This window comes from Ambystoma mexicanum, unplaced genomic scaffold (assembly GCF_040938575.1).
Source record: "Ambystoma mexicanum isolate Mex_15411 unplaced genomic scaffold, UKY_AmexF1_1 Mex_scaf20, whole genome shotgun sequence".
In the NCBI taxonomy this organism is placed as follows: Eukaryota; Metazoa; Chordata; class Amphibia; order Caudata; family Ambystomatidae; genus Ambystoma; species Ambystoma mexicanum.
The window spans coordinates 3,174,424-3,200,545 of record NW_027182434.1 but is presented as its reverse complement, the minus strand read 5'-3'; the positions used below and the strand labels follow the sequence as shown (position 1 = coordinate 3,200,545).

The 26,122-nt window shown below is 51.3% G+C and overlaps 29 non-coding genes across 29 annotated transcripts; 17 read left to right on the top strand and 12 right to left on the bottom strand.

The window, feature by feature from the left end:
- Window positions 1–361: 361 nt before the first annotated feature.
- TRNAD-GUC (transfer RNA aspartic acid (anticodon GUC)) lies at window positions 362–433 on the bottom strand. The gene has a single exon. It is a non-coding gene; the product is annotated as a tRNA-Asp (tRNA).
- A 540-nt stretch (window positions 434–973) lies between these two features.
- On the top strand, window positions 974–1,055 carry TRNAL-AAG (transfer RNA leucine (anticodon AAG)). The gene has a single exon. It is a non-coding gene; the product is annotated as a tRNA-Leu (tRNA).
- A 774-nt stretch (window positions 1,056–1,829) lies between these two features.
- TRNAD-GUC (transfer RNA aspartic acid (anticodon GUC)) lies at window positions 1,830–1,901 on the bottom strand. The gene has a single exon. It is a non-coding gene; the product is annotated as a tRNA-Asp (tRNA).
- A 540-nt stretch (window positions 1,902–2,441) lies between these two features.
- TRNAL-AAG (transfer RNA leucine (anticodon AAG)) lies at window positions 2,442–2,523 on the top strand. The gene has a single exon. It is a non-coding gene; the product is annotated as a tRNA-Leu (tRNA).
- A 774-nt stretch (window positions 2,524–3,297) lies between these two features.
- Window positions 3,298–3,369, bottom strand: TRNAD-GUC (transfer RNA aspartic acid (anticodon GUC)). Its single transcript has one exon. It is a non-coding gene; the product is annotated as a tRNA-Asp (tRNA).
- Window positions 3,370–3,909: 540 nt separating this feature from the next.
- TRNAL-AAG (transfer RNA leucine (anticodon AAG)) lies at window positions 3,910–3,991 on the top strand. Its single transcript has one exon. It is a non-coding gene; the product is annotated as a tRNA-Leu (tRNA).
- Window positions 3,992–4,765: 774 nt separating this feature from the next.
- On the bottom strand, window positions 4,766–4,837 carry TRNAD-GUC (transfer RNA aspartic acid (anticodon GUC)). Its single transcript has one exon. It is a non-coding gene; the product is annotated as a tRNA-Asp (tRNA).
- A 540-nt stretch (window positions 4,838–5,377) lies between these two features.
- On the top strand, window positions 5,378–5,459 carry TRNAL-AAG (transfer RNA leucine (anticodon AAG)). The gene has a single exon. It is a non-coding gene; the product is annotated as a tRNA-Leu (tRNA).
- A 1,382-nt stretch (window positions 5,460–6,841) lies between these two features.
- TRNAL-AAG (transfer RNA leucine (anticodon AAG)) lies at window positions 6,842–6,923 on the top strand. The gene has a single exon. It is a non-coding gene; the product is annotated as a tRNA-Leu (tRNA).
- Window positions 6,924–7,697: 774 nt separating this feature from the next.
- Window positions 7,698–7,769, bottom strand: TRNAD-GUC (transfer RNA aspartic acid (anticodon GUC)). Its single transcript has one exon. It is a non-coding gene; the product is annotated as a tRNA-Asp (tRNA).
- Window positions 7,770–8,309: 540 nt separating this feature from the next.
- TRNAL-AAG (transfer RNA leucine (anticodon AAG)) lies at window positions 8,310–8,391 on the top strand. The gene has a single exon. It is a non-coding gene; the product is annotated as a tRNA-Leu (tRNA).
- Window positions 8,392–9,165: 774 nt separating this feature from the next.
- On the bottom strand, window positions 9,166–9,237 carry TRNAD-GUC (transfer RNA aspartic acid (anticodon GUC)). The gene has a single exon. It is a non-coding gene; the product is annotated as a tRNA-Asp (tRNA).
- A 540-nt stretch (window positions 9,238–9,777) lies between these two features.
- Window positions 9,778–9,859, top strand: TRNAL-AAG (transfer RNA leucine (anticodon AAG)). The gene has a single exon. It is a non-coding gene; the product is annotated as a tRNA-Leu (tRNA).
- Window positions 9,860–10,633: 774 nt separating this feature from the next.
- TRNAD-GUC (transfer RNA aspartic acid (anticodon GUC)) lies at window positions 10,634–10,705 on the bottom strand. The gene has a single exon. It is a non-coding gene; the product is annotated as a tRNA-Asp (tRNA).
- A 540-nt stretch (window positions 10,706–11,245) lies between these two features.
- TRNAL-AAG (transfer RNA leucine (anticodon AAG)) lies at window positions 11,246–11,327 on the top strand. Its single transcript has one exon. It is a non-coding gene; the product is annotated as a tRNA-Leu (tRNA).
- Window positions 11,328–14,161: 2,834 nt separating this feature from the next.
- Window positions 14,162–14,243, top strand: TRNAL-AAG (transfer RNA leucine (anticodon AAG)). The gene has a single exon. It is a non-coding gene; the product is annotated as a tRNA-Leu (tRNA).
- A 774-nt stretch (window positions 14,244–15,017) lies between these two features.
- On the bottom strand, window positions 15,018–15,089 carry TRNAD-GUC (transfer RNA aspartic acid (anticodon GUC)). The gene has a single exon. It is a non-coding gene; the product is annotated as a tRNA-Asp (tRNA).
- Window positions 15,090–15,629: 540 nt separating this feature from the next.
- Window positions 15,630–15,711, top strand: TRNAL-AAG (transfer RNA leucine (anticodon AAG)). The gene has a single exon. It is a non-coding gene; the product is annotated as a tRNA-Leu (tRNA).
- A 1,382-nt stretch (window positions 15,712–17,093) lies between these two features.
- TRNAL-AAG (transfer RNA leucine (anticodon AAG)) lies at window positions 17,094–17,175 on the top strand. Its single transcript has one exon. It is a non-coding gene; the product is annotated as a tRNA-Leu (tRNA).
- A 774-nt stretch (window positions 17,176–17,949) lies between these two features.
- On the bottom strand, window positions 17,950–18,021 carry TRNAD-GUC (transfer RNA aspartic acid (anticodon GUC)). Its single transcript has one exon. It is a non-coding gene; the product is annotated as a tRNA-Asp (tRNA).
- A 540-nt stretch (window positions 18,022–18,561) lies between these two features.
- Window positions 18,562–18,643, top strand: TRNAL-AAG (transfer RNA leucine (anticodon AAG)). Its single transcript has one exon. It is a non-coding gene; the product is annotated as a tRNA-Leu (tRNA).
- A 1,382-nt stretch (window positions 18,644–20,025) lies between these two features.
- On the top strand, window positions 20,026–20,107 carry TRNAL-AAG (transfer RNA leucine (anticodon AAG)). The gene has a single exon. It is a non-coding gene; the product is annotated as a tRNA-Leu (tRNA).
- A 1,356-nt stretch (window positions 20,108–21,463) lies between these two features.
- Window positions 21,464–21,545, top strand: TRNAL-AAG (transfer RNA leucine (anticodon AAG)). The gene has a single exon. It is a non-coding gene; the product is annotated as a tRNA-Leu (tRNA).
- Window positions 21,546–22,319: 774 nt separating this feature from the next.
- On the bottom strand, window positions 22,320–22,391 carry TRNAD-GUC (transfer RNA aspartic acid (anticodon GUC)). Its single transcript has one exon. It is a non-coding gene; the product is annotated as a tRNA-Asp (tRNA).
- Window positions 22,392–22,931: 540 nt separating this feature from the next.
- Window positions 22,932–23,013, top strand: TRNAL-AAG (transfer RNA leucine (anticodon AAG)). Its single transcript has one exon. It is a non-coding gene; the product is annotated as a tRNA-Leu (tRNA).
- A 774-nt stretch (window positions 23,014–23,787) lies between these two features.
- On the bottom strand, window positions 23,788–23,859 carry TRNAD-GUC (transfer RNA aspartic acid (anticodon GUC)). The gene has a single exon. It is a non-coding gene; the product is annotated as a tRNA-Asp (tRNA).
- Window positions 23,860–24,399: 540 nt separating this feature from the next.
- TRNAL-AAG (transfer RNA leucine (anticodon AAG)) lies at window positions 24,400–24,481 on the top strand. Its single transcript has one exon. It is a non-coding gene; the product is annotated as a tRNA-Leu (tRNA).
- A 774-nt stretch (window positions 24,482–25,255) lies between these two features.
- Window positions 25,256–25,327, bottom strand: TRNAD-GUC (transfer RNA aspartic acid (anticodon GUC)). Its single transcript has one exon. It is a non-coding gene; the product is annotated as a tRNA-Asp (tRNA).
- A 540-nt stretch (window positions 25,328–25,867) lies between these two features.
- On the top strand, window positions 25,868–25,949 carry TRNAL-AAG (transfer RNA leucine (anticodon AAG)). The gene has a single exon. It is a non-coding gene; the product is annotated as a tRNA-Leu (tRNA).
- Window positions 25,950–26,122: the final 173 nt, after the last annotated feature.

The following is a 26,122-nucleotide window of genomic DNA, read 5'->3' as shown; positions in this document are numbered from 1 at the left end:
AATGATGGGATTAGAGCTAGGGTTAGATGCAGGGAAAGAGTGAGAGTTATAATTAGGGATAAAGCTAACAGGTGATCATTACTCGTCATGTAACATGATACAAAGGGTCAGAAGAGGAACTGATTCAGGGTTACAATTTGGACTTCGCAGACAACAGGAGCACTAAATGGTGCTGAGGGGGACTCAATAAAGTGGACCGGCCGCCTAATGTAAGCAATTGTGCACAAATATTGTACGATGACTAGCGTTGCCGGTGCTTTTTTCTTAAAGAGTCAGTTCTTGGCACCCATTCCCTACTTGACTCAGCCTAATCTTCAAGAATATTTGTCAAGAACTAAAAAAAATCCAGAAAAGGTTTAACCTCCCCGTCGGGGAATTGAACCCCGGTCTCCCGCGTGACAGGCGGGGATACTGACCACTATACTAACGAGGAGACGTGAGGGCATGAAATGAACAGCTGCTGATGTCTGCACAGCATCCAGCGACCACCTAGCTGGCCTAGGGGGTCTCATTTTCCCCCGTCAAACGGCTTGCCCGATCTAAGGCTAATTTCTTTCTTTTTATCGGCACCAGGCTTAAAACTCAGTTTAAGGCGATAGTTCCGGGCTATGTTTGACTCCAGAGTTGAATCTGTCATCCCGCATTTCCTCAGCAAATCAAGCTACCCATCTCAAGTCTCATGAGCTGAGGACGGCAAAGTCCCTGTGGGCTTAGGACAGTCAAAGAAACCCCTGGGCTGCATGCTAAGCCCCTTTTCGGCTTCACTTTCCGAATCCTGCCCTAGCTTGCGATTAGTTTTTTTCTCACTTCTTGCCCCCATCTCCCACCTTGCCTCATGGTCTCCCCTCCTCTGCGCACCTGACAGTTTGCCTGCCCTTCCACTGCCTGTCTCCAGACTTTCCAAGGAGAAAAGGCAAAGCACTAAAGCGGGCCGGGCAACGGGTCAAGTTCCGCTTTCGGCGACTAGCAGGGAGGTAGCGTGGCCGAGCGGTCTAAGGCGCTGGATTAAGGCTCCAGTCTCTTCGGAGGCGTGGGTTCAAATCCCACCGCTGCCACTTTTCCTGGCCTTGCATTTTAAAGAAGAACGTAACGTTGACCTCTTCCTTCATTAGTGCCACCTCTGTCGCAATGAGCAAGCGGATGGTATGCCACACCCTGCAGGAAAAAGGTTTCGCTTCTGACGTCTTGCTTTTCTGGACATCCAGTCTCAAGTTTCCCATCTGGAACGGCGCTCCCTGCTGCTTTGTGAAGGCTTGCTGCAAGAGCCTTCGAAACCCAGGAGCTCTTGCGTTGAGCTGTGACGCGTCCTGGGAAGACCTCCCGTTGCAGCGGAATGAGCCCCACTTCCAGGGCGTGCTGGTAGCAAATTTCCCACAGCCCACAGGGAGCAAACGATCCCAGGTGTGATGTATCACCAGGAGAGGCTGAGATGAGAGTAAGGGTTCACGCGTGTGCCCGGACCGAGGTTAATGATGGGATTAGAGCTAGGGTTAGATGCAGGGAAAGAGTGAGAGTTATAATTAGGGATAAAGCTAACAGGTGATCATTACTCGTCATGTAACATGATACAAAGGGTCAGAAGAGGAACTGATTCAGGGTTACAATTTGGACTTCGCAGACAACAGGAGCACTAAATGGTGCTGAGGGGGACTCAATAAAGTGGACCGGCCGCCTAATGTAAGCAATTGTGCACAAATATTGTACGATGACTAGCGTTGCCGGTGCTTTTTTCTTAAAGAGTCAGTTCTTGGCACCCATTCCCTACTTGACTCAGCCTAATCTTCAAGAATATTTGTCAAGAACTAAAAAAAATCCAGAAAAGGTTTAACCTCCCCGTCGGGGAATTGAACCCCGGTCTCCCGCGTGACAGGCGGGGATACTGACCACTATACTAACGAGGAGACGTGAGGGCATGAAATGAACAGCTGCTGATGTCTGCACAGCATCCAGCGACCACCTAGCTGGCCTAGGGGGTCTCATTTTCCCCCGTCAAACGGCTTGCCCGATCTAAGGCTAATTTCTTTCTTTTTATCGGCACCAGGCTTAAAACTCAGTTTAAGGCGATAGTTCCGGGCTATGTTTGACTCCAGAGTTGAATCTGTCATCCCGCATTTCCTCAGCAAATCAAGCTACCCATCTCAAGTCTCATGAGCTGAGGACGGCAAAGTCCCTGTGGGCTTAGGACAGTCAAAGAAACCCCTGGGCTGCATGCTAAGCCCCTTTTCGGCTTCACTTTCCGAATCCTGCCCTAGCTTGCGATTAGTTTTTTTCTCACTTCTTGCCCCCATCTCCCACCTTGCCTCATGGTCTCCCCTCCTCTGCGCACCTGACAGTTTGCCTGCCCTTCCACTGCCTGTCTCCAGACTTTCCAAGGAGAAAAGGCAAAGCACTAAAGCGGGCCGGGCAACGGGTCAAGTTCCGCTTTCGGCGACTAGCAGGGAGGTAGCGTGGCCGAGCGGTCTAAGGCGCTGGATTAAGGCTCCAGTCTCTTCGGAGGCGTGGGTTCAAATCCCACCGCTGCCACTTTTCCTGGCCTTGCATTTTAAAGAAGAACGTAACGTTGACCTCTTCCTTCATTAGTGCCACCTCTGTCGCAATGAGCAAGCGGATGGTATGCCACACCCTGCAGGAAAAAGGTTTCGCTTCTGACGTCTTGCTTTTCTGGACATCCAGTCTCAAGTTTCCCATCTGGAACGGCGCTCCCTGCTGCTTTGTGAAGGCTTGCTGCAAGAGCCTTCGAAACCCAGGAGCTCTTGCGTTGAGCTGTGACGCGTCCTGGGAAGACCTCCCGTTGCAGCGGAATGAGCCCCACTTCCAGGGCGTGCTGGTAGCAAATTTCCCACAGCCCACAGGGAGCAAACGATCCCAGGTGTGATGTATCACCAGGAGAGGCTGAGATGAGAGTAAGGGTTCACGCGTGTGCCCGGACCGAGGTTAATGATGGGATTAGAGCTAGGGTTAGATGCAGGGAAAGAGTGAGAGTTATAATTAGGGATAAAGCTAACAGGTGATCATTACTCGTCATGTAACATGATACAAAGGGTCAGAAGAGGAACTGATTCAGGGTTACAATTTGGACTTCGCAGACAACAGGAGCACTAAATGGTGCTGAGGGGGACTCAATAAAGTGGACCGGCCGCCTAATGTAAGCAATTGTGCACAAATATTGTACGATGACTAGCGTTGCCGGTGCTTTTTTCTTAAAGAGTCAGTTCTTGGCACCCATTCCCTACTTGACTCAGCCTAATCTTCAAGAATATTTGTCAAGAACTAAAAAAAATCCAGAAAAGGTTTAACCTCCCCGTCGGGGAATTGAACCCCGGTCTCCCGCGTGACAGGCGGGGATACTGACCACTATACTAACGAGGAGACGTGAGGGCATGAAATGAACAGCTGCTGATGTCTGCACAGCATCCAGCGACCACCTAGCTGGCCTAGGGGGTCTCATTTTCCCCCGTCAAACGGCTTGCCCGATCTAAGGCTAATTTCTTTCTTTTTATCGGCACCAGGCTTAAAACTCAGTTTAAGGCGATAGTTCCGGGCTATGTTTGACTCCAGAGTTGAATCTGTCATCCCGCATTTCCTCAGCAAATCAAGCTACCCATCTCAAGTCTCATGAGCTGAGGACGGCAAAGTCCCTGTGGGCTTAGGACAGTCAAAGAAACCCCTGGGCTGCATGCTAAGCCCCTTTTCGGCTTCACTTTCCGAATCCTGCCCTAGCTTGCGATTAGTTTTTTTCTCACTTCTTGCCCCCATCTCCCACCTTGCCTCATGGTCTCCCCTCCTCTGCGCACCTGACAGTTTGCCTGCCCTTCCACTGCCTGTCTCCAGACTTTCCAAGGAGAAAAGGCAAAGCACTAAAGCGGGCCGGGCAACGGGTCAAGTTCCGCTTTCGGCGACTAGCAGGGAGGTAGCGTGGCCGAGCGGTCTAAGGCGCTGGATTAAGGCTCCAGTCTCTTCGGAGGCGTGGGTTCAAATCCCACCGCTGCCACTTTTCCTGGCCTTGCATTTTAAAGAAGAACGTAACGTTGACCTCTTCCTTCATTAGTGCCACCTCTGTCGCAATGAGCAAGCGGATGGTATGCCACACCCTGCAGGAAAAAGGTTTCGCTTCTGACGTCTTGCTTTTCTGGACATCCAGTCTCAAGTTTCCCATCTGGAACGGCGCTCCCTGCTGCTTTGTGAAGGCTTGCTGCAAGAGCCTTCGAAACCCAGGAGCTCTTGCGTTGAGCTGTGACGCGTCCTGGGAAGACCTCCCGTTGCAGCGGAATGAGCCCCACTTCCAGGGCGTGCTGGTAGCAAATTTCCCACAGCCCACAGGGAGCAAACGATCCCAGGTGTGATGTATCACCAGGAGAGGCTGAGATGAGAGTAAGGGTTCACGCGTGTGCCCGGACCGAGGTTAATGATGGGATTAGAGCTAGGGTTAGATGCAGGGAAAGAGTGAGAGTTATAATTAGGGATAAAGCTAACAGGTGATCATTACTCGTCATGTAACATGATACAAAGGGTCAGAAGAGGAACTGATTCAGGGTTACAATTTGGACTTCGCAGACAACAGGAGCACTAAATGGTGCTGAGGGGGACTCAATAAAGTGGACCGGCCGCCTAATGTAAGCAATTGTGCACAAATATTGTACGATGACTAGCGTTGCCGGTGCTTTTTTCTTAAAGAGTCAGTTCTTGGCACCCATTCCCTACTTGACTCAGCCTAATCTTCAAGAATATTTGTCAAGAACTAAAAAAAATCCAGAAAAGGTTTAACCTCCCCGTCGGGGAATTGAACCCCGGTCTCCCGCGTGACAGGCGGGGATACTGACCACTATACTAACGAGGAGACGTGAGGGCATGAAATGAACAGCTGCTGATGTCTGCACAGCATCCAGCGACCACCTAGCTGGCCTAGGGGGTCTCATTTTCCCCCGTCAAACGGCTTGCCCGATCTAAGGCTAATTTCTTTCTTTTTATCGGCACCAGGCTTAAAACTCAGTTTAAGGCGATAGTTCCGGGCTATGTTTGACTCCAGAGTTGAATCTGTCATCCCGCATTTCCTCAGCAAATCAAGCTACCCATCTCAAGTCTCATGAGCTGAGGACGGCAAAGTCCCTGTGGGCTTAGGACAGTCAAAGAAACCCCTGGGCTGCATGCTAAGCCCCTTTTCGGCTTCACTTTCCGAATCCTGCCCTAGCTTGCGATTAGTTTTTTTCTCACTTCTTGCCCCCATCTCCCACCTTGCCTCATGGTCTCCCCTCCTCTGCGCACCTGACAGTTTGCCTGCCCTTCCACTGCCTGTCTCCAGACTTTCCAAGGAGAAAAGGCAAAGCACTAAAGCGGGCCGGGCAACGGGTCAAGTTCCGCTTTCGGCGACTAGCAGGGAGGTAGCGTGGCCGAGCGGTCTAAGGCGCTGGATTAAGGCTCCAGTCTCTTCGGAGGCGTGGGTTCAAATCCCACCGCTGCCACTTTTCCTGGCCTTGCATTTTAAAGAAGAACGTAACGTTGACCTCTTCCTTCATTAGTGCCACCTCTGTCGCAATGAGCAAGCGGATGGTATGCCACACCCTGCAGGAAAAAGGTTTCGCTTCTGACGTCTTGCTTTTCTGGACATCCAGTCTCAAGTTTCCCATCTGGAACGGCGCTCCCTGCTGCTTTGTGAAGGCTTGCTGCAAGAGCCTTCGAAACCCAGGAGCTCTTGCGTTGAGCTGTGACGCGTCCTGGGAAGACCTCCCGTTGCAGCGGAATGAGCCCCACTTCCAGGGCGTGCTGGTAGCAAATTTCCCACAGCCCACAGGGAGCAAACGATCCCAGGTGTGATGTATCACCAGGAGAGGCTGAGATGAGAGTAAGGGTTCACGCGTGTGCCCGGACCGAGGTTAATGATGGGATTAGAGCTAGGGTTAGATGCAGGGAAAGAGTGAGAGTTATAATTAGGGATAAAGCTAACAGGTGATCATTACTCGTCATGTAACATGATACAAAGGGTCAGAAGAGGAACTGATTCAGGGTTACAATTTGGACTTCGCAGACAACAGGAGCACTAAATGGTGCTGAGGGGGACTCAATAAAGTGGACCGGCCGCCTAATGTAAGCAATTGTGCACAAATATTGTACGATGACTAGCGTTGCCGGTGCTTTTTTCTTAAAGAGTCAGTTCTTGGCACCCATTCCCTACTTGACTCAGCCTAATCTTCAAGAATATTTGTCAAGAACTAAAAAAAATCCAGAAAAGGTTTAACCTCCCCGTCGGGGAATTGAACCCCGGTCTCCCGCGTGACAGGGATACTGACCACTATACTAACGAGGAGACGTGAGGGCATGAAATGAACAGCTGCTGATGTCTGCACAGCATCCAGCCACCACCTAGCTGGCCTAGGGGGTCTCATTTTCCCCCGTCAAACGGCTTGCCCGATCTAAGGCTAATTTCTTTCTTTTTATCGGCACCAGGCTTAAAACTCAGTTTAAGGCGATAGTTCCGGGCTATGTTTGACTCCAGAGTTGAATCTGTCATCCCGCATTTCCTCAGCAAATCAAGCTACCCATCTCAAGTCTCATGAGCTGAGGACGGCAAAGTCCCTGTGGGCTTAGGACAGTCAAAGAAACCCCTGGGCTGCATGCTAAGCCCCTTTTCGGCTTCACTTTCCGAATCCTGCCCTAGCTTGCGATTAGTTTTTTTCTCACTTCTTGCCCCCATCTCCCACCTTGCCTCATGGTCTCCCCTCCTCTGCGCACCTGACAGTTTGCCTGCCCTTCCACTGCCTGTCTCCAGACTTTCCAAGGAGAAAAGGCAAAGCACTAAAGCGGGCCGGGCAACGGGTCAAGTTCCGCTTTCGGCGACTAGCAGGGAGGTAGCGTGGCCGAGCGGTCTAAGGCGCTGGATTAAGGCTCCAGTCTCTTCGGAGGCGTGGGTTCAAATCCCACCGCTGCCACTTTTCCTGGCCTTGCATTTTAAAGAAGAACGTAACGTTGACCTCTTCCTTCATTAGTGCCACCTCTGTCGCAATGAGCAAGCGGATGGTATGCCACACCCTGCAGGAAAAAGGTTTCGCTTCTGACGTCTTGCTTTTCTGGACATCCAGTCTCAAGTTTCCCATCTGGAACGGCGCTCCCTGCTGCTTTGTGAAGGCTTGCTGCAAGAGCCTTCGAAACCCAGGAGCTCTTGCGTTGAGCTGTGACGCGTCCTGGGAAGACCTCCCGTTGCAGCGGAATGAGCCCCACTTCCAGGGCGTGCTGGTAGCAAATTTCCCACAGCCCACAGGGAGCAAACGATCCCAGGTGTGATGTATCACCAGGAGAGGCTGAGATGAGAGTAGGGGTTCACGCGTGTGCCCGGACCGAGGTTAATGATGGGATTAGAGCTAGGGTTAGATGCAGGGAAAGAGTGAGAGTTATAATTAGGGATAAAGCTAACAGGTGATCATTACTCGTCATGTAACATGATACAAAGGGTCAGAAGAGGAACTGATTCAGGGTTACAATTTGGACTTCGCAGACAACAGGAGCACTAAATGGTGCTGAGGGGGACTCAATAAAGTGGACCGGCCGCCTAATGTAAGCAATTGTGCACAAATATTGTACGATGACTAGCGTTGCCGGTGCTTTTTTCTTAAAGAGTCAGTTCTTGGCACCCATTCCCTACTTGACTCAGCCTAATCTTCAAGAATATTTGTCAAGAACTAAAAAAAATCCAGAAAAGGTTTAACCTCCCCGTCGGGGAATTGAACCCCGGTCTCCCGCGTGACAGGCGGGGATACTGACCACTATACTAACGAGGAGACGTGAGGGCATGAAATGAACAGCTGCTGATGTCTGCACAGCATCCAGCGACCACCTAGCTGGCCTAGGGGGTCTCATTTTCCCCCGTCAAACGGCTTGCCCGATCTAAGGCTAATTTCTTTCTTTTTATCGGCACCAGGCTTAAAACTCAGTTTAAGGCGATAGTTCCGGGCTATGTTTGACTCCAGAGTTGAATCTGTCATCCCGCATTTCCTCAGCAAATCAAGCTACCCATCTCAAGTCTCATGAGCTGAGGACGGCAAAGTCCCTGTGGGCTTAGGACAGTCAAAGAAACCCCTGGGCTGCATGCTAAGCCCCTTTTCGGCTTCACTTTCCGAATCCTGCCCTAGCTTGCGATTAGTTTTTTTCTCACTTCTTGCCCCCATCTCCCACCTTGCCTCATGGTCTCCCCTCCTCTGCGCACCTGACAGTTTGCCTGCCCTTCCACTGCCTGTCTCCAGACTTTCCAAGGAGAAAAGGCAAAGCACTAAAGCGGGCCGGGCAACGGGTCAAGTTCCGCTTTCGGCGACTAGCAGGGAGGTAGCGTGGCCGAGCGGTCTAAGGCGCTGGATTAAGGCTCCAGTCTCTTCGGAGGCGTGGGTTCAAATCCCACCGCTGCCACTTTTCCTGGCCTTGCATTTTAAAGAAGAACGTAACGTTGACCTCTTCCTTCATTAGTGCCACCTCTGTCGCAATGAGCAAGCGGATGGTATGCCACACCCTGCAGGAAAAAGGTTTCGCTTCTGACGTCTTGCTTTTCTGGACATCCAGTCTCAAGTTTCCCATCTGGAACGGCGCTCCCTGCTGCTTTGTGAAGGCTTGCTGCAAGAGCCTTCGAAACCCAGGAGCTCTTGCGTTGAGCTGTGACGCGTCCTGGGAAGACCTCCCGTTGCAGCGGAATGAGCCCCACTTCCAGGGCGTGCTGGTAGCAAATTTCCCACAGCCCACAGGGAGCAAACGATCCCAGGTGTGATGTATCACCAGGAGAGGCTGAGATGAGAGTAAGGGTTCACGCGTGTGCCCGGACCGAGGTTAATGATGGGATTAGAGCTAGGGTTAGATGCAGGGAAAGAGTGAGAGTTATAATTAGGGATAAAGCTAACAGGTGATCATTACTCGTCATGTAACATGATACAAAGGGTCAGAAGAGGAACTGATTCAGGGTTACAATTTGGACTTCGCAGACAACAGGAGCACTAAATGGTGCTGAGGGGGACTCAATAAAGTGGACCGGCCGCCTAATGTAAGCAATTGTGCACAAATATTGTACGATGACTAGCGTTGCCGGTGCTTTTTTCTTAAAGAGTCAGTTCTTGGCACCCATTCCCTACTTGACTCAGCCTAATCTTCAAGAATATTTGTCAAGAACTAAAAAAAATCCAGAAAAGGTTTAACCTCCCCGTCGGGGAATTGAACCCCGGTCTCCCGCGTGACAGGCGGGGATACTGACCACTATACTAACGAGGAGACGTGAGGGCATGAAATGAACAGCTGCTGATGTCTGCACAGCATCCAGCGACCACCTAGCTGGCCTAGGGGGTCTCATTTTCCCCCGTCAAACGGCTTGCCCGATCTAAGGCTAATTTCTTTCTTTTTATCGGCACCAGGCTTAAAACTCAGTTTAAGGCGATAGTTCCGGGCTATGTTTGACTCCAGAGTTGAATCTGTCATCCCGCATTTCCTCAGCAAATCAAGCTACCCATCTCAAGTCTCATGAGCTGAGGACGGCAAAGTCCCTGTGGGCTTAGGACAGTCAAAGAAACCCCTGGGCTGCATGCTAAGCCCCTTTTCGGCTTCACTTTCCGAATCCTGCCCTAGCTTGCGATTAGTTTTTTTCTCACTTCTTGCCCCCATCTCCCACCTTGCCTCATGGTCTCCCCTCCTCTGCGCACCTGACAGTTTGCCTGCCCTTCCACTGCCTGTCTCCAGACTTTCCAAGGAGAAAAGGCAAAGCACTAAAGCGGGCCGGGCAACGGGTCAAGTTCCGCTTTCGGCGACTAGCAGGGAGGTAGCGTGGCCGAGCGGTCTAAGGCGCTGGATTAAGGCTCCAGTCTCTTCGGAGGCGTGGGTTCAAATCCCACCGCTGCCACTTTTCCTGGCCTTGCATTTTAAAGAAGAACGTAACGTTGACCTCTTCCTTCATTAGTGCCACCTCTGTCGCAATGAGCAAGCGGATGGTATGCCACACCCTGCAGGAAAAAGGTTTCGCTTCTGACGTCTTGCTTTTCTGGACATCCAGTCTCAAGTTTCCCATCTGGAACGGCGCTCCCTGCTGCTTTGTGAAGGCTTGCTGCAAGAGCCTTCGAAACCCAGGAGCTCTTGCGTTGAGCTGTGACGCGTCCTGGGAAGACCTCCCGTTGCAGCGGAATGAGCCCCACTTCCAGGGCGTGCTGGTAGCAAATTTCCCACAGCCCACAGGGAGCAAACGATCCCAGGTGTGATGTATCACCAGGAGAGGCTGAGATGAGAGTAAGGGTTCACGCGTGTGCCCGGACCGAGGTTAATGATGGGATTAGAGCTAGGGTTAGATGCAGGGAAAGAGTGAGAGTTATAATTAGGGATAAAGCTAACAGGTGATCATTACTCGTCATGTAACATGATACAAAGGGTCAGAAGAGGAACTGATTCAGGGTTACAATTTGGACTTCGCAGACAACAGGAGCACTAAATGGTGCTGAGGGGGACTCAATAAAGTGGACCGGCCGCCTAATGTAAGCAATTGTGCACAAATATTGTACGATGACTAGCGTTGCCGGTGCTTTTTTCTTAAAGAGTCAGTTCTTGGCACCCATTCCCTACTTGACTCAGCCTAATCTTCAAGAATATTTGTCAAGAACTAAAAAAAATCCAGAAAAGGTTTAACCTCCCCGTCGGGGAATTGAACCCCGGTCTCCCGCGTGACAGGCGGGGATACTGACCACTATACTAACGAGGAGACGTGAGGGCATGAAATGAACAGCTGCTGATGTCTGCACAGCATCCAGCGACCACCTAGCTGGCCTAGGGGGTCTCATTTTCCCCCGTCAAACGGCTTGCCCGATCTAAGGCTAATTTCTTTCTTTTTATCGGCACCAGGCTTAAAACTCAGTTTAAGGCGATAGTTCCGGGCTATGTTTGACTCCAGAGTTGAATCTGTCATCCCGCATTTCCTCAGCAAATCAAGCTACCCATCTCAAGTCTCATGAGCTGAGGACGGCAAAGTCCCTGTGGGCTTAGGACAGTCAAAGAAACCCCTGGGCTGCATGCTAAGCCCCTTTTCGGCTTCACTTTCCGAATCCTGCCCTAGCTTGCGATTAGTTTTTTTCTCACTTCTTGCCCCCATCTCCCACCTTGCCTCATGGTCTCCCCTCCTCTGCGCACCTGACAGTTTGCCTGCCCTTCCACTGCCTGTCTCCAGACTTTCCAAGGAGAAAAGGCAAAGCACTAAAGCGGGCCGGGCAACGGGTCAAGTTCCGCTTTCGGCGACTAGCAGGGAGGTAGCGTGGCCGAGCGGTCTAAGGCGCTGGATTAAGGCTCCAGTCTCTTCGGAGGCGTGGGTTCAAATCCCACCGCTGCCACTTTTCCTGGCCTTGCATTTTAAAGAAGAACGTAACGTTGACCTCTTCCTTCATTAGTGCCACCTCTGTCGCAATGAGCAAGCGGATGGTATGCCACACCCTGCAGGAAAAAGGTTTCGCTTCTGACGTCTTGCTTTTCTGGACATCCAGTCTCAAGTTTCCCATCTGGAACGGCGCTCCCTGCTGCTTTGTGAAGGCTTGCTGCAAGAGCCTTCGAAACCCAGGAGCTCTTGCGTTGAGCTGTGACGCGTCCTGGGAAGACCTCCCGTTGCAGCGGAATGAGCCCCACTTCCAGGGCGTGCTGGTAGCAAATTTCCCACAGCCCACAGGGAGCAAACGATCCCAGGTGTGATGTATCACCAGGAGAGGCTGAGATGAGAGTAAGGGTTCACGCGTGTGCCCGGACCGAGGTTAATGATGGGATTAGAGCTAGGGTTAGATGCAGGGAAAGAGTGAGAGTTATAATTAGGGATAAAGCTAACAGGTGATCATTACTCGTCATGTAACATGATACAAAGGGTCAGAAGAGGAACTGATTCAGGGTTACAATTTGGACTTCGCAGACAACAGGAGCACTAAATGGTGCTGAGGGGGACTCAATAAAGTGGACCGGCCGCCTAATGTAAGCAATTGTGCACAAATATTGTACGATGACTAGCGTTGCCGGTGCTTTTTTCTTAAAGAGTCAGTTCTTGGCACCCATTCCCTACTTGACTCAGCCTAATCTTCAAGAATATTTGTCAAGAACTAAAAAAAATCCAGAAAAGGTTTAACCTCCCCGTCGGGGAATTGAACCCCGGTCTCCCGCGTGACAGGGATACTGACCACTATACTAACGAGGAGACGTGAGGGCATGAAATGAACAGCTGCTGATGTCTGCACAGCATCCAGCGACCACCTAGCTGGCCTAGGGGGTCTCATTTTCCCCCGTCAAACGGCTTGCCCGATCTAAGGCTAATTTCTTTCTTTTTATCGGCACCAGGCTTAAAACTCAGTTTAAGGCGATAGTTCCGGGCTATGTTTGACTCCAGAGTTGAATCTGTCATCCCGCATTTCCTCAGCAAATCAAGCTACCCATCTCAAGTCTCATGAGCTGAGGACGGCAAAGTCCCTGTGGGCTTAGGACAGTCAAAGAAACCCCTGGGCTGCATGCTAAGCCCCTTTTCGGCTTCACTTTCCGAATCCTGCCCTAGCTTGCGATTAGTTTTTTTCTCACTTCTTGCCCCCATCTCCCACCTTGCCTCATGGTCTCCCCTCCTCTGCGCACCTGACAGTTTGCCTGCCCTTCCACTGCCTGTCTCCAGACTTTCCAAGGAGAAAAGGCAAAGCACTAAAGCGGGCCGGGCAACGGGTCAAGTTCCGCTTTCGGCGACTAGCAGGGAGGTAGCGTGGCCGAGCGGTCTAAGGCGCTGGATTAAGGCTCCAGTCTCTTCGGAGGCGTGGGTTCAAATCCCACTGCTGCCACTTTTCCTGGCCTTGCATTTTAAAGAAGAACGTAACGTTGACCTCTTCCTTCATTAGTGCCACCTCTGTCGCAATGAGCAAGCGGATGGTATGCCACACCCTGCAGGAAAAAGGTTTCGCTTCTGACGTCTTGCTTTTCTGGACATCCAGTCTCAAGTTTCCCATCTGGAACGGCGCTCCCTGCTGCTTTGTGAAGGCTTGCTGCAAGAGCCTTCGAAACCCAGGAGCTCTTGCGTTGAGCTGTGACGCGTCCTGGGAAGACCTCCCGTTGCAGCGGAATGAGCCCCACTTCCAGGGCGTGCTGGTAGCAAATTTCCCACAGCCCACAGGGAGCAAACGATCCCAGGTGTGATGTATCACCAGGAGAGGCTGAGATGAGAGTAGGGGTTCACGCGTGTGCCCGGACCGAGGTTAATGATGGGATTAGAGCTAGGGTTAGATGCAGGGAAAGAGTGAGAGTTATAATTAGGGATAAAGCTAACAGGTGATCATTACTCGTCATGTAACATGATACAAAGGGTCAGAAGAGGAACTGATTCAGGGTTACAATTTGGACTTCGCAGACAACAGGAGCACTAAATGGTGCTGAGGGGGACTCAATAAAGTGGACCGGCCGCCTAATGTAAGCAATTGTGCACAAATATTGTACGATGACTAGCGTTGCCGGTGCTTTTTTCTTAAAGAGTCAGTTCTTGGCACCCATTCCCTACTTGACTCAGCCTAATCTTCAAGAATATTTGTCAAGAACTAAAAAAAATCCAGAAAAGGTTTAACCTCACCCCGGTCTCCCGCGTGACAGGCGGGGATACTGACCACTATACTAACGAGGAGACGTGAGGGCATGAAATGAACAGCTGCTGATGTCTGCACAGCATCCAGCGACCACCTAGCTGGCCTAGGGGGTCTCATTTTCCCCCGTCAAACGGCTTGCCCGATCTAAGGCTAATTTCTTTCTTTTTATCGGCACCAGGCTTAAAACTCAGTTTAAGGCGATAGTTCCGGGCTATGTTTGACTCCAGAGTTGAATCTGTCATCCCGCATTTCCTCAGCAAATCAAGCTACCCATCTCAAGTCTCATGAGCTGAGGACGGCAAAGTCCCTGTGGGCTTAGGACAGTCAAAGAAACCCCTGGGCTGCATGCTAAGCCCCTTTTCGGCTTCACTTTCCGAATCCTGCCCTAGCTTGCGATTAGTTTTTTTCTCACTTCTTGCCCCCATCTCCCACCTTGCCTCATGGTCTCCCCTCCTCTGCGCACCTGACAGTTTGCCTGCCCTTCCACTGCCTGTCTCCAGACTTTCCAAGGAGAAAAGGCAAAGCACTAAAGCGGGCCGGGCAACGGGTCAAGTTCCGCTTTCGGCGACTAGCAGGGAGGTAGCGTGGCCGAGCGGTCTAAGGCGCTGGATTAAGGCTCCAGTCTCTTCGGAGGCGTGGGTTCAAATCCCACCGCTGCCACTTTTCCTGGCCTTGCATTTTAAAGAAGAACGTAACGTTGACCTCTTCCTTCATTAGTGCCACCTCTGTCGCAATGAGCAAGCGGATGGTATGCCACACCCTGCAGGAAAAAGGTTTCGCTTCTGACGTCTTGCTTTTCTGGACATCCAGTCTCAAGTTTCCCATCTGGAACGGCGCTCCCTGCTGCTTTGTGAAGGCTTGCTGCAAGAGCCTTCGAAACCCAGGAGCTCTTGCGTTGAGCTGTGACGCGTCCTGGGAAGACCTCCCATTGCAGCGGAATGAGCCCCACTTCCAGGGCGTGCTGGTAGCAAATTTCCCACAGCCCACAGGGAGCAAACGATCCCAGGTGTGATGTATCACCAGGAGAGGCTGAGATGAGAGTAAGGGTTCACGCGTGTGCCCGGACCGAGGTTAATGATGGGATTAGAGCTAGGGTTAGATGCAGGGAAAGAGTGAGAGTTATAATTAGGGATAAAGCTAACAGGTGATCATTACTCGTCATGTAACATGATACAAAGGGTCAGAAGAGGAACTGATTCAGGGTTACAATTTGGACTTCGCAGACAACAGGAGCACTAAATGGTGCTGAGGGGGACTCAATAAAGTGGACCGGCCGCCTAATGTAAGCAATTGTGCACAAATATTGTACGATGACTAGCGTTGCCGGTGCTTTTTTCTTAAAGAGTCAGTTCTTGGCACCCATTCCCTACTTGACTCAGCCTAATCTTCAAGAATATTTGTCAAGAACTAAAAAAAATCCAGAAAAGGTTTAACCTCCCCGTCGGGGAATTGAACCCCGGTCTCCCGCGTGACAGGCGGGGATACTGACCACTATACTAACGAGGAGACGTGAGGGCATGAAATGAACAGCTGCTGATGTCTGCACAGCATCCAGCGACCACCTAGCTGGCCTAGGGGGTCTCATTTTCCCCCGTCAAACGGCTTGCCCGATCTAAGGCTAATTTCTTTCTTTTTATCGGCACCAGGCTTAAAACTCAGTTTAAGGCGATAGTTCCGGGCTATGTTTGACTCCAGAGTTGAATCTGTCATCCCGCATTTCCTCAGCAAATCAAGCTACCCATCTCAAGTCTCATGAGCTGAGGACGGCAAAGTCCCTGTGGGCTTAGGACAGTCAAAGAAACCCCTGGGCTGCATGCTAAGCCCCTTTTCGGCTTCACTTTCCGAATCCTGCCCTAGCTTGCGATTAGTTTTTTTCTCACTTCTTGCCCCCATCTCCCACCTTGCCTCATGGTCTCCCCTCCTCTGCGCACCTGACAGTTTGCCTGCCCTTCCACTGCCTGTCTCCAGACTTTCCAAGGAGAAAAGGCAAAGCACTAAAGCGGGCCGGGCAACGGGTCAAGTTCCGCTTTCGGCGACTAGCAGGGAGGTAGCGTGGCCGAGCGGTCTAAGGCGCTGGATTAAGGCTCCAGTCTCTTCGGAGGCGTGGGTTCAAATCCCACCGCTGCCACTTTTCCTGGCCTTGCATTTTAAAGAAGAACGTAACGTTGACCTCTTCCTTCATTAGTGCCACCTCTGTCGCAATGAGCAAGCGGATGGTATGCCACACCCTGCAGGAAAAAGGTTTCGCTTCTGACGTCTTGCTTTTCTGGACATCCAGTCTCAAGTTTCCCATCTGGAACGGCGCTCCCTGCTGCTTTGTGAAGGCTTGCTGCAAGAGCCTTCGAAACCCAGGAGCTCTTGCGTTGAGCTGTGACGCGTCCTGGGAAGACCTCCCGTTGCAGCGGAATGAGCCCCACTTCCAGGGCGTGCTGGTAGCAAATTTCCCACAGCCCACAGGGAGCAAACGATCCCAGGTGTGATGTATCACCAGGAGAGGCTGAGATGAGAGTAAGGGTTCACGCGTGTGCCCGGACCGAGGTTAATGATGGGATTAGAGCTAGGGTTAGATGCAGGGAAAGAGTGAGAGTTATAATTAGGGATAAAGCTAACAGGTGATCATTACTCGTCATGTAACATGATACAAAGGGTCAGAAGAGGAACTGATTCAGGGTTACAATTTGGACTTCGCAGACAACAGGAGCACTAAATGGTGCTGAGGGGGACTCAATAAAGTGGACCGGCCGCCTAATGTAAGCAATTGTGCACAAATATTGTACGATGACTAGCGTTGCCGGTGCTTTTTTCTTAAAGAGTCAGTTCTTGGCACCCATTCCCTACTTGACTCAGCCTAATCTTCAAGAATATTTGTCAAGAACTAAAAAAAATCCAGAAAAGGTTTAACCTCCCCGTCGGGGAATTGAACCCCGGTCTCCCGCGTGACAGGGATACTGACCACTATACTAACGAGGAGACGTGAGGGCATGAAATGAACAGCTGCTGATGTCTGCACAGCATCCAGCGACCACCTAGCTGGCCTAGGGGGTCTCATTTTCCCCCGTCAAACGGCTTGCCCGATCTAAGGCTAATTTCTTTCTTTTTATCGGCACCAGGCTTAAAACTCAGTTTAAGGCGATAGTTCCGGGCTATGTTTGACTCCAGAGTTGAATCTGTCATCCCGCATTTCCTCAGCAAATCAAGCTACCCATCTCAAGTCTCATGAGCTGAGGACGGCAAAGTCCCTGTGGGCTTAGGACAGTCAAAGAAACCCCTGGGCTGCATGCTAAGCCCCTTTTCGGCTTCACTTTCCGAATCCTGCCCTAGCTTGCGATTAGTTTTTTTCTCACTTCTTGCCCCCATCTCCCACCTTGCCTCATGGTCTCCCCTCCTCTGCGCACCTGACAGTTTGCCTGCCCTTCCACTGCCTGTCTCCAGACTTTCCAAGGAGAAAAGGCAAAGCACTAAAGCGGGCCGGGCAACGGGTCAAGTTCCGCTTTCGGCGACTAGCAGGGAGGTAGCGTGGCCGAGCGGTCTAAGGCGCTGGATTAAGGCTCCAGTCTCTTCGGAGGCGTGGGTTCAAATCCCACCGCTGCCACTTTTCCTGGCCTTGCATTTTAAAGAAGAACGTAACGTTGACCTCTTCCTTCATTAGTGCCACCTCTGTCGCAATGAGCAAGCGGATGGTATGCCACACCCTGCAGGAAAAAGGTTTCGCTTCTGACGTCTTGCTTTTCTGGACATCCAGTCTCAAGTTTCCCATCTGGAACGGCGCTCCCTGCTGCTTTGTGAAGGCTTGCTGCAAGAGCCTTCGAAACCCAGGAGCTCTTGCGTTGAGCTGTGACGCGTCCTGGGAAGACCTCCCGTTGCAGCGGAATGAGCCCCACTTCCAGGGCGTGCTGGTAGCAAATTTCCCACAGCCCACAGGGAGCAAACGATCCCAGGTGTGATGTATCACCAGGAGAGGCTGAGATGAGAGTAAGGGTTCACGCGTGTGCCCGGACCGAGGTTAATGATGGGATTAGAGCTAGGGTTAGATGCAGGGAAAGAGTGAGAGTTATAATTAGGGATAAAGCTAACAGGTGATCATTACTCGTCATGTAACATGATACAAAGGGTCAGAAGAGGAACTGATTCAGGGTTACAATTTGGACTTCGCAGACAACAGGAGCACTAAATGGTGCTGAGGGGGACTCAATAAAGTGGACCGGCCGCCTAATGTAAGCAATTGTGCACAAATATTGTACGATGACTAGCGTTGCCGGTGCTTTTTTCTTAAAGAGTCAGTTCTTGGCACCCATTCCCTACTTGACTCAGCCTAATCTTCAAGAATATTTGTCAAGAACTAAAAAAAATCCAGAAAAGGTTTAACCTCCCCGTCGGGGAATTGAACCCCGGTCTCCCGCGTGACAGGCGGGGATACTGACCACTATACTAACGAGGAGACGTGAGGGCATGAAATGAACAGCTGCTGATGTCTGCACAGCATCCAGCGACCACCTAGCTGGCCTAGGGGGTCTCATTTTCCCCCGTCAAACGGCTTGCCCGATCTAAGGCTAATTTCTTTCTTTTTATCGGCACCAGGCTTAAAACTCAGTTTAAGGCGATAGTTCCGGGCTATGTTTGACTCCAGAGTTGAATCTGTCATCCCGCATTTCCTCAGCAAATCAAGCTACCCATCTCAAGTCTCATGAGCTGAGGACGGCAAAGTCCCTGTGGGCTTAGGACAGTCAAAGAAACCCCTGGGCTGCATGCTAAGCCCCTTTTCGGCTTCACTTTCCGAATCCTGCCCTAGCTTGCGATTAGTTTTTTTCTCACTTCTTGCCCCCATCTCCCACCTTGCCTCATGGTCTCCCCTCCTCTGCGCACCTGACAGTTTGCCTGCCCTTCCACTGCCTGTCTCCAGACTTTCCAAGGAGAAAAGGCAAAGCACTAAAGCGGGCCGGGCAACGGGTCAAGTTCCGCTTTCGGCGACTAGCAGGGAGGTAGCGTGGCCGAGCGGTCTAAGGCGCTGGATTAAGGCTCCAGTCTCTTCGGAGGCGTGGGTTCAAATCCCACCGCTGCCACTTTTCCTGGCCTTGCATTTTAAAGAAGAACGTAACGTTGACCTCTTCCTTCATTAGTGCCACCTCTGTCGCAATGAGCAAGCGGATGGTATGCCACACCCTGCAGGAAAAAGGTTTCGCTTCTGACGTCTTGCTTTTCTGGACATCCAGTCTCAAGTTTCCCATCTGGAACGGCGCTCCCTGCTGCTTTGTGAAGGCTTGCTGCAAGAGCCTTCGAAACCCAGGAGCTCTTGCGTTGAGCTGTGACGCGTCCTGGGAAGACCTCCCGTTGCAGCGGAATGAGCCCCACTTCCAGGGCGTGCTGGTAGCAAATTTCCCACAGCCCACAGGGAGCAAACGATCCCAGGTGTGATGTATCACCAGGAGAGGCTGAGATGAGAGTAAGGGTTCACGCGTGTGCCCGGACCGAGGTTAATGATGGGATTAGAGCTAGGGTTAGATGCAGGGAAAGAGTGAGAGTTATAATTAGGGATAAAGCTAACAGGTGATCATTACTCGTCATGTAACATGATACAAAGGGTCAGAAGAGGAACTGATTCAGGGTTACAATTTGGACTTCGCAGACAACAGGAGCACTAAATGGTGCTGAGGGGGACTCAATAAAGTGGACCGGCCGCCTAATGTAAGCAATTGTGCACAAATATTGTACGATGACTAGCGTTGCCGGTGCTTTTTTCTTAAAGAGTCAGTTCTTGGCACCCATTCCCTACTTGACTCAGCCTAATCTTCAAGAATATTTGTCAAGAACTAAAAAAAATCCAGAAAAGGTTTAACCTCCCCGTCGGGGAATTGAACCCCGGTCTCCCGCGTGACAGGGATACTGACCACTATACTAACGAGGAGACGTGAGGGCATGAAATGAACAGCTGCTGATGTCTGCACAGCATCCAGCGACCACCTAGCTGGCCTAGGGGGTCTCATTTTCCCCCGTCAAACGGCTTGCCCGATCTAAGGCTAATTTCTTTCTTTTTATCGGCACCAGGCTTAAAACTCAGTTTAAGGCGATAGTTCCGGGCTATGTTTGACTCCAGAGTTGAATCTGTCATCCCGCATTTCCTCAGCAAATCAAGCTACCCATCTCAAGTCTCATGAGCTGAGGACGGCAAAGTCCCTGTGGGCTTAGGACAGTCAAAGAAACCCCTGGGCTGCATGCTAAGCCCCTTTTCGGCTTCACTTTCCGAATCCTGCCCTAGCTTGCGATTAGTTTTTTTCTCACTTCTTGCCCCCATCTCCCACCTTGCCTCATGGTCTCCCCTCCTCTGCGCACCTGACAGTTTGCCTGCCCTTCCACTGCCTGTCTCCAGACTTTCCAAGGAGAAAAGGCAAAGCACTAAAGCGGGCCGGGCAACGGGTCAAGTTCCGCTTTCGGCGACTAGCAGGGAGGTAGCGTGGCCGAGCGGTCTAAGGCGCTGGATTAAGGCTCCAGTCTCTTCGGAGGCGTGGGTTCAAATCCCACCGCTGCCACTTTTCCTGGCCTTGCATTTTAAAGAAGAACGTAACGTTGACCTCTTCCTTCATTAGTGCCACCTCTGTCGCAATGAGCAAGCGGATGGTATGCCACACCCTGCAGGAAAAAGGTTTCGCTTCTGACGTCTTGCTTTTCTGGACATCCAGTCTCAAGTTTCCCATCTGGAACGGCGCTCCCTGCTGCTTTGTGAAGGCTTGCTGCAAGAGCCTTCGAAACCCAGGAGCTCTTGCGTTGAGCTGTGACGCGTCCTGGGAAGACCTCCCGTTGCAGCGGAATGAGCCCCACTTCCAGGGCGTGCTGGTAGCAAATTTCCCACAGCCCACAGGGAGCAAACGATCCCAGGTGTGATGTATCACCAGGAGAGGCTGAGATGAGAGTAAGGGTTCACGCGTGTGCCCGGACCGAGGTTAATGATGGGATTAGAGCTAGGGTTAGATGCAGGGAAAGAGTGAGAGTTATAATTAGGGATAAAGCTAACAGGTGATCATTACTCGTCATGTAACATGATACAAAGGGTCAGAAGAGGAACTGATTCAGGGTTACAATTTGGACTTCGCAGACAACAGGAGCACTAAATGGTGCTGAGGGGGACTCAATAAAGTGGACCGGCCGCCTAATGTAAGCAATTGTGCACAAATATTGTACGATGACTAGCGTTGCCGGTGCTTTTTTCTTAAAGAGTCAGTTCTTGGCACCCATTCCCTACTTGACTCAGCCTAATCTTCAAGAATATTTGTCAAGAACTAAAAAAAATCCAGAAAAGGTTTAACCTCCCCGTCGGGCGGGGATACTGACCACTATACTAACGAGGAGACGTGAGGGCATGAAATGAACAGCTGCTGATGTCTGCACAGCATCCAGCGACCACCTAGCTGGCCTAGGGGGTCTCATTTTCCCCCGTCAAACGGCTTGCCCGATCTAAGGCTAATTTCTTTCTTTTTATCGGCACCAGGCTTAAAACTCAGTTTAAGGCGATAGTTCCGGGCTATGTTTGACTCCAGAGTTGAATCTGTCATCCCGCATTTCCTCAGCAAATCAAGCTACCCATCTCAAGTCTCATGAGCTGAGGACGGCAAAGTCCCTGTGGGCTTAGGACAGTCAAAGAAACCCCTGGGCTGCATGCTAAGCCCCTTTTCGGCTTCACTTTCCGAATCCTGCCCTAGCTTGCGATTAGTTTTTTTCTCACTTCTTGCCCCCATCTCCCACCTTGCCTCATGGTCTCCCCTCCTCTGCGCACCTGACAGTTTGCCTGCCCTTCCACTGCCTGTCTCCAGACTTTCCAAGGAGAAAAGGCAAAGCACTAAAGCGGGCCGGGCAACGGGTCAAGTTCCGCTTTCGGCGACTAGCAGGGAGGTAGCGTGGCCGAGCGGTCTAAGGCGCTGGATTAAGGCTCCAGTCTCTTCGGAGGCGTGGGTTCAAATCCCACCGCTGCCACTTTTCCTGGCCTTGCATTTTAAAGAAGAACGTAACGTTGACCTCTTCCTTCATTAGTGCCACCTCTGTCGCAATGCGCAAGCGGATGGTATGCCACACCCTGCAGGAAAAAGGTTTCGCTTCTGACGTCTTGCTTTTCTGGACATCCAGTCTCAAGTTTCCCATCTGGAACGGCGCTCCCTGCTGCTTTGTGAAGGCTTGCTGCAAGAGCCTTCGAAACCCAGGAGCTCTTGCGTTGAGCTGTGACGCGTCCTGGGAAGACCTCCCGTTGCAGCGGAATGAGCCCCACTTCCAGGGCGTGCTGGTAGCAAATTTCCCACAGCCCACAGGGAGCAAACGATCCCAGGTGTGATGTATCACCAGGAGAGGCTGAGATGAGAGTAAGGGTTCACGCGTGTGCCCGGACCGAGGTTAATGATGGGATTAGAGCTAGGGTTAGATGCAGGGAAAGAGTGAGAGTTATAATTAGGGATAAAGCTAACAGGTGATCATTACTCGTCATGTAACATGATACAAAGGGTCAGAAGAGGAACTGATTCAGGGTTACAATTTGGACTTCGCAGACAACAGGAGCACTAAATGGTGCTGAGGGGGACTCAATAAAGTGGACCGGCCGCCTAATGTAAGCAATTGTGCACAAATATTGTACGATGACTAGCGTTGCCGGTGCTTTTTTCTTAAAGAGTCAGTTCTTGGCACCCATTCCCTACTTGACTCAGCCTAATCTTCAAGAATATTTGTCAAGAACTAAAAAAAATCCAGAAAAGGTTTAACCTCCCCGTCGGGGAATTGAACCCCGGTCTCCCGCGTGACAGGCGGGGATACTGACCACTATACTAACGAGGAGACGTGAGGGCATGAAATGAACAGCTGCTGATGTCTGCACAGCATCCAGCGACCACCTAGCTGGCCTAGGGGGTCTCATTTTCCCCCGTCAAACGGCTTGCCCGATCTAAGGCTAATTTCTTTCTTTTTATCGGCACCAGGCTTAAAACTCAGTTTAAGGCGATAGTTCCGGGCTATGTTTGACTCCAGAGTTGAATCTGTCATCCCGCATTTCCTCAGCAAATCAAGCTACCCATCTCAAGTCTCATGAGCTGAGGACGGCAAAGTCCCTGTGGGCTTAGGACAGTCAAAGAAACCCCTGGGCTGCATGCTAAGCCCCTTTTCGGCTTCACTTTCCGAATCCTGCCCTAGCTTGCGATTAGTTTTTTTCTCACTTCTTGCCCCCATCTCCCACCTTGCCTCATGGTCTCCCCTCCTCTGCGCACCTGACAGTTTGCCTGCCCTTCCACTGCCTGTCTCCAGACTTTCCAAGGAGAAAAGGCAAAGCACTAAAGCGGGCCGGGCAACGGGTCAAGTTCCGCTTTCGGCGACTAGCAGGGAGGTAGCGTGGCCGAGCGGTCTAAGGCGCTGGATTAAGGCTCCAGTCTCTTCGGAGGCGTGGGTTCAAATCCCACCGCTGCCACTTTTCCTGGCCTTGCATTTTAAAGAAGAACGTAACGTTGACCTCTTCCTTCATTAGTGCCACCTCTGTCGCAATGAGCAAGCGGATGGTATGCCACACCCTGCAGGAAAAAGGTTTCGCTTCTGACGTCTTGCTTTTCTGGACATCCAGTCTCAAGTTTCCCATCTGGAACGGCGCTCCCTGCTGCTTTGTGAAGGCTTGCTGCAAGAGCCTTCGAAACCCAGGAGCTCTTGCGTTGAGCTGTGACGCGTCCTGGGAAGACCTCCCGTTGCAGCGGAATGAGCCCCACTTCCAGGGCGTGCTGGTAGCAAATTTCCCACAGCCCACAGGGAGCAAACGATCCCAGGTGTGATGTATCACCAGGAGAGGCTGAGATGAGAGTAAGGGTTCACGCGTGTGCCCGGACCGAGGTTAATGATGGGATTAGAGCTAGGGTTAGATGCAGGGAAAGAGTGAGAGTTATAATTAGGGATAAAGCTAACAGGTGATCATTACTCGTCATGTAACATGATACAAAGGGTCAGAAGAGGAACTGATTCAGGGTTACAATTTGGACTTCGCAGACAACAGGAGCACTAAATGGTGCTGAGGGGGACTCAATAAAGTGGACCGGCCGCCTAATGTAAGCAATTGTGCACAAATATTGTACGATGACTAGCGTTGCCGGTGCTTTTTTCTTAAAGAGTCAGTTCTTGGCACCCATTCCCTACTTGACTCAGCCTAATCTTCAAGAATATTTGTCAAGAACTAAAAAAAATCCAGAAAAGGTTTAACCTCCCCGTCGGGGAATTGAACCCCGGTCTCCCGCGTGACAGGCGGGGATACTGACCACTATACTAACGAGGAGACGTGAGGGCATGAAATGAACAGCTGCTGATGTCTGCACAGCATCCAGCGACCACCTAGCTGGCCTAGGGGGTCTCATTTTCCCCCGTCAAACGGCTTGCCCAATCTAAGGCTAATTTCTTTCTTTTTATCGGCACCAGGCTTAAAACTCAGTTTAAGGCGATAGTTCCGGGCTATGTTTGACTCCAGAGTTGAATCTGTCATCCCGCATTTCCTCAGCAAATCAAGCTACCCATCTCAAGTCTCATGAGCTGAGGACGGCAAAGTCCCTGTGGGCTTAGGACAGTCAAAGAAACCCCTGGGCTGCATGCTAAGCCCCTTTTCGGCTTCACTTTCCGAATCCTGCCCTAGCTTGCGATTAGTTTTTTTCTCACTTCTTGCCCCCATCTCCCACCTTGCCTCATGGTCTCCCCTCCTCTGCGCACCTGACAGTTTGCCTGCCCTTCCACTGCCTGTCTCCAGACTTTCCAAGGAGAAAAGGCAAAGCTCTAAAGCGGGCCGGGCAACGGGTCAAGTTCCGCTTTCGGCGACTAGCAGGGAGGTAGCGTGGCCGAGCGGTCTAAGGCGCTGGATTAAGGCTCCAGTCTCTTCGGAGGCGTGGGTTCAAATCCCACCGCTGCCACTTTTCCTGGCCTTGCATTTTAAAGAAGAACGTAACGTTGACCTCTTCCTTCATTAGTGCCACCTCTGTCGCAATGAGCAAGCGGATGGTATGCCACACCCTGCAGGAAAAAGGTTTCGCTTCTGACGTCTTGCTTTTCTGGACATCCAGTCTCAAGTTTCCCATCTGGAACGGCGCTCCCTGCTGCTTTGTGAAGGCTTGCTGCAAGAGCCTTCGAAACCCAGGAGCTCTTGCGTTGAGCTGTGACGCGTCCTGGGAAGACCTCCCGTTGCAGCGGAATGAGCCCCACTTCCAGGGCGTGCTGGTAGCAAATTTCCCACAGCCCACAGGGAGCAAACGATCCCAGGTGTGATGTATCACCAGGAGAGGCTGAGATGAGAGTAGGGGTTCACGCGTGTGCCCGGACCGAGGTTAATGATGGGATTAGAGCTAGGGTTAGATGCAGGGAAAGAGTGAGAGTTATAATTAGGGATAAAGCTAACAGGTGATCATTACTCGTCATGTAACATGATACAAAGGGTCAGAAGAGGAACTGATTCAGGGTTACAATTTGGACTTCGCAGACAACAGGAGCACTAAATGGTGCTGAGGGGGACTCAATAAAGTGGACCGGCCGCCTAATGTAAGCAATTGTGCACAAATATTGTACGATGACTAGCGTTGCCGGTGCTTTTTTCTTAAAGAGTCAGTTCTTGGCACCCATTCCCTACTTGACTCAGCCTAATCTTCAAGAATATTTGTCAAGAACTAAAAAAAATCCAGAAAAGGTTTAACCTCCCCGTCGGGGAATTGAACCCCGGTCTCCCGCGTGACAGGCGGGGATACTGACCACTATACTAACGAGGAGACGTGAGGGCATGAAATGAACAGCTGCTGATGTCTGCACAGCATCCAGCGACCACCTAGCTGGCCTAGGGGGTCTCATTTTCCCCCGTCAAACGGCTTGCCCGATCTAAGGCTAATTTCTTTCTTTTTATCGGCACCAGGCTTAAAACTCAGTTTAAGGCGATAGTTCCGGGCTATGTTTGACTCCAGAGTTGAATCTGTCATCCCGCATTTCCTCAGCAAATCAAGCTACCCATCTCAAGTCTCATGAGCTGAGGACGGCAAAGTCCCTGTGGGCTTAGGACAGTCAAAGAAACCCCTGGGCTGCATGCTAAGCCCCTTTTCGGCTTCACTTTCCGAATCCTGCCCTAGCTTGCGATTAGTTTTTTTCTCACTTCTTGCCCCCATCTCCCACCTTGCCTCATGGTCTCCCCTCCTCTGCGCACCTGACAGTTTGCCTGCCCTTCCACTGCCTGTCTCCAGACTTTCCAAGGAGAAAAGGCAAAGCACTAAAGCGGGCCGGGCAACGGGTCAAGTTCCGCTTTCGGCGACTAGCAGGGAGGTAGCGTGGCCGAGCGGTCTAAGGCGCTGGATTAAGGCTCCAGTCTCTTCGGAGGCGTGGGTTCAAATCCCACCGCTGCCACTTTTCCTGGCCTTGCATTTTAAAGAAGAACGTAACGTTGACCTCTTCCTTCATTAGTGCCACCTCTGTCGCAATGAGCAAGCGGATGGTATGCCACACCCTGCAGGAAAAAGGTTTCGCTTCTGACGTCTTGCTTTTCTGGACATCCAGTCTCAAGTTTCCCATCTGGAACG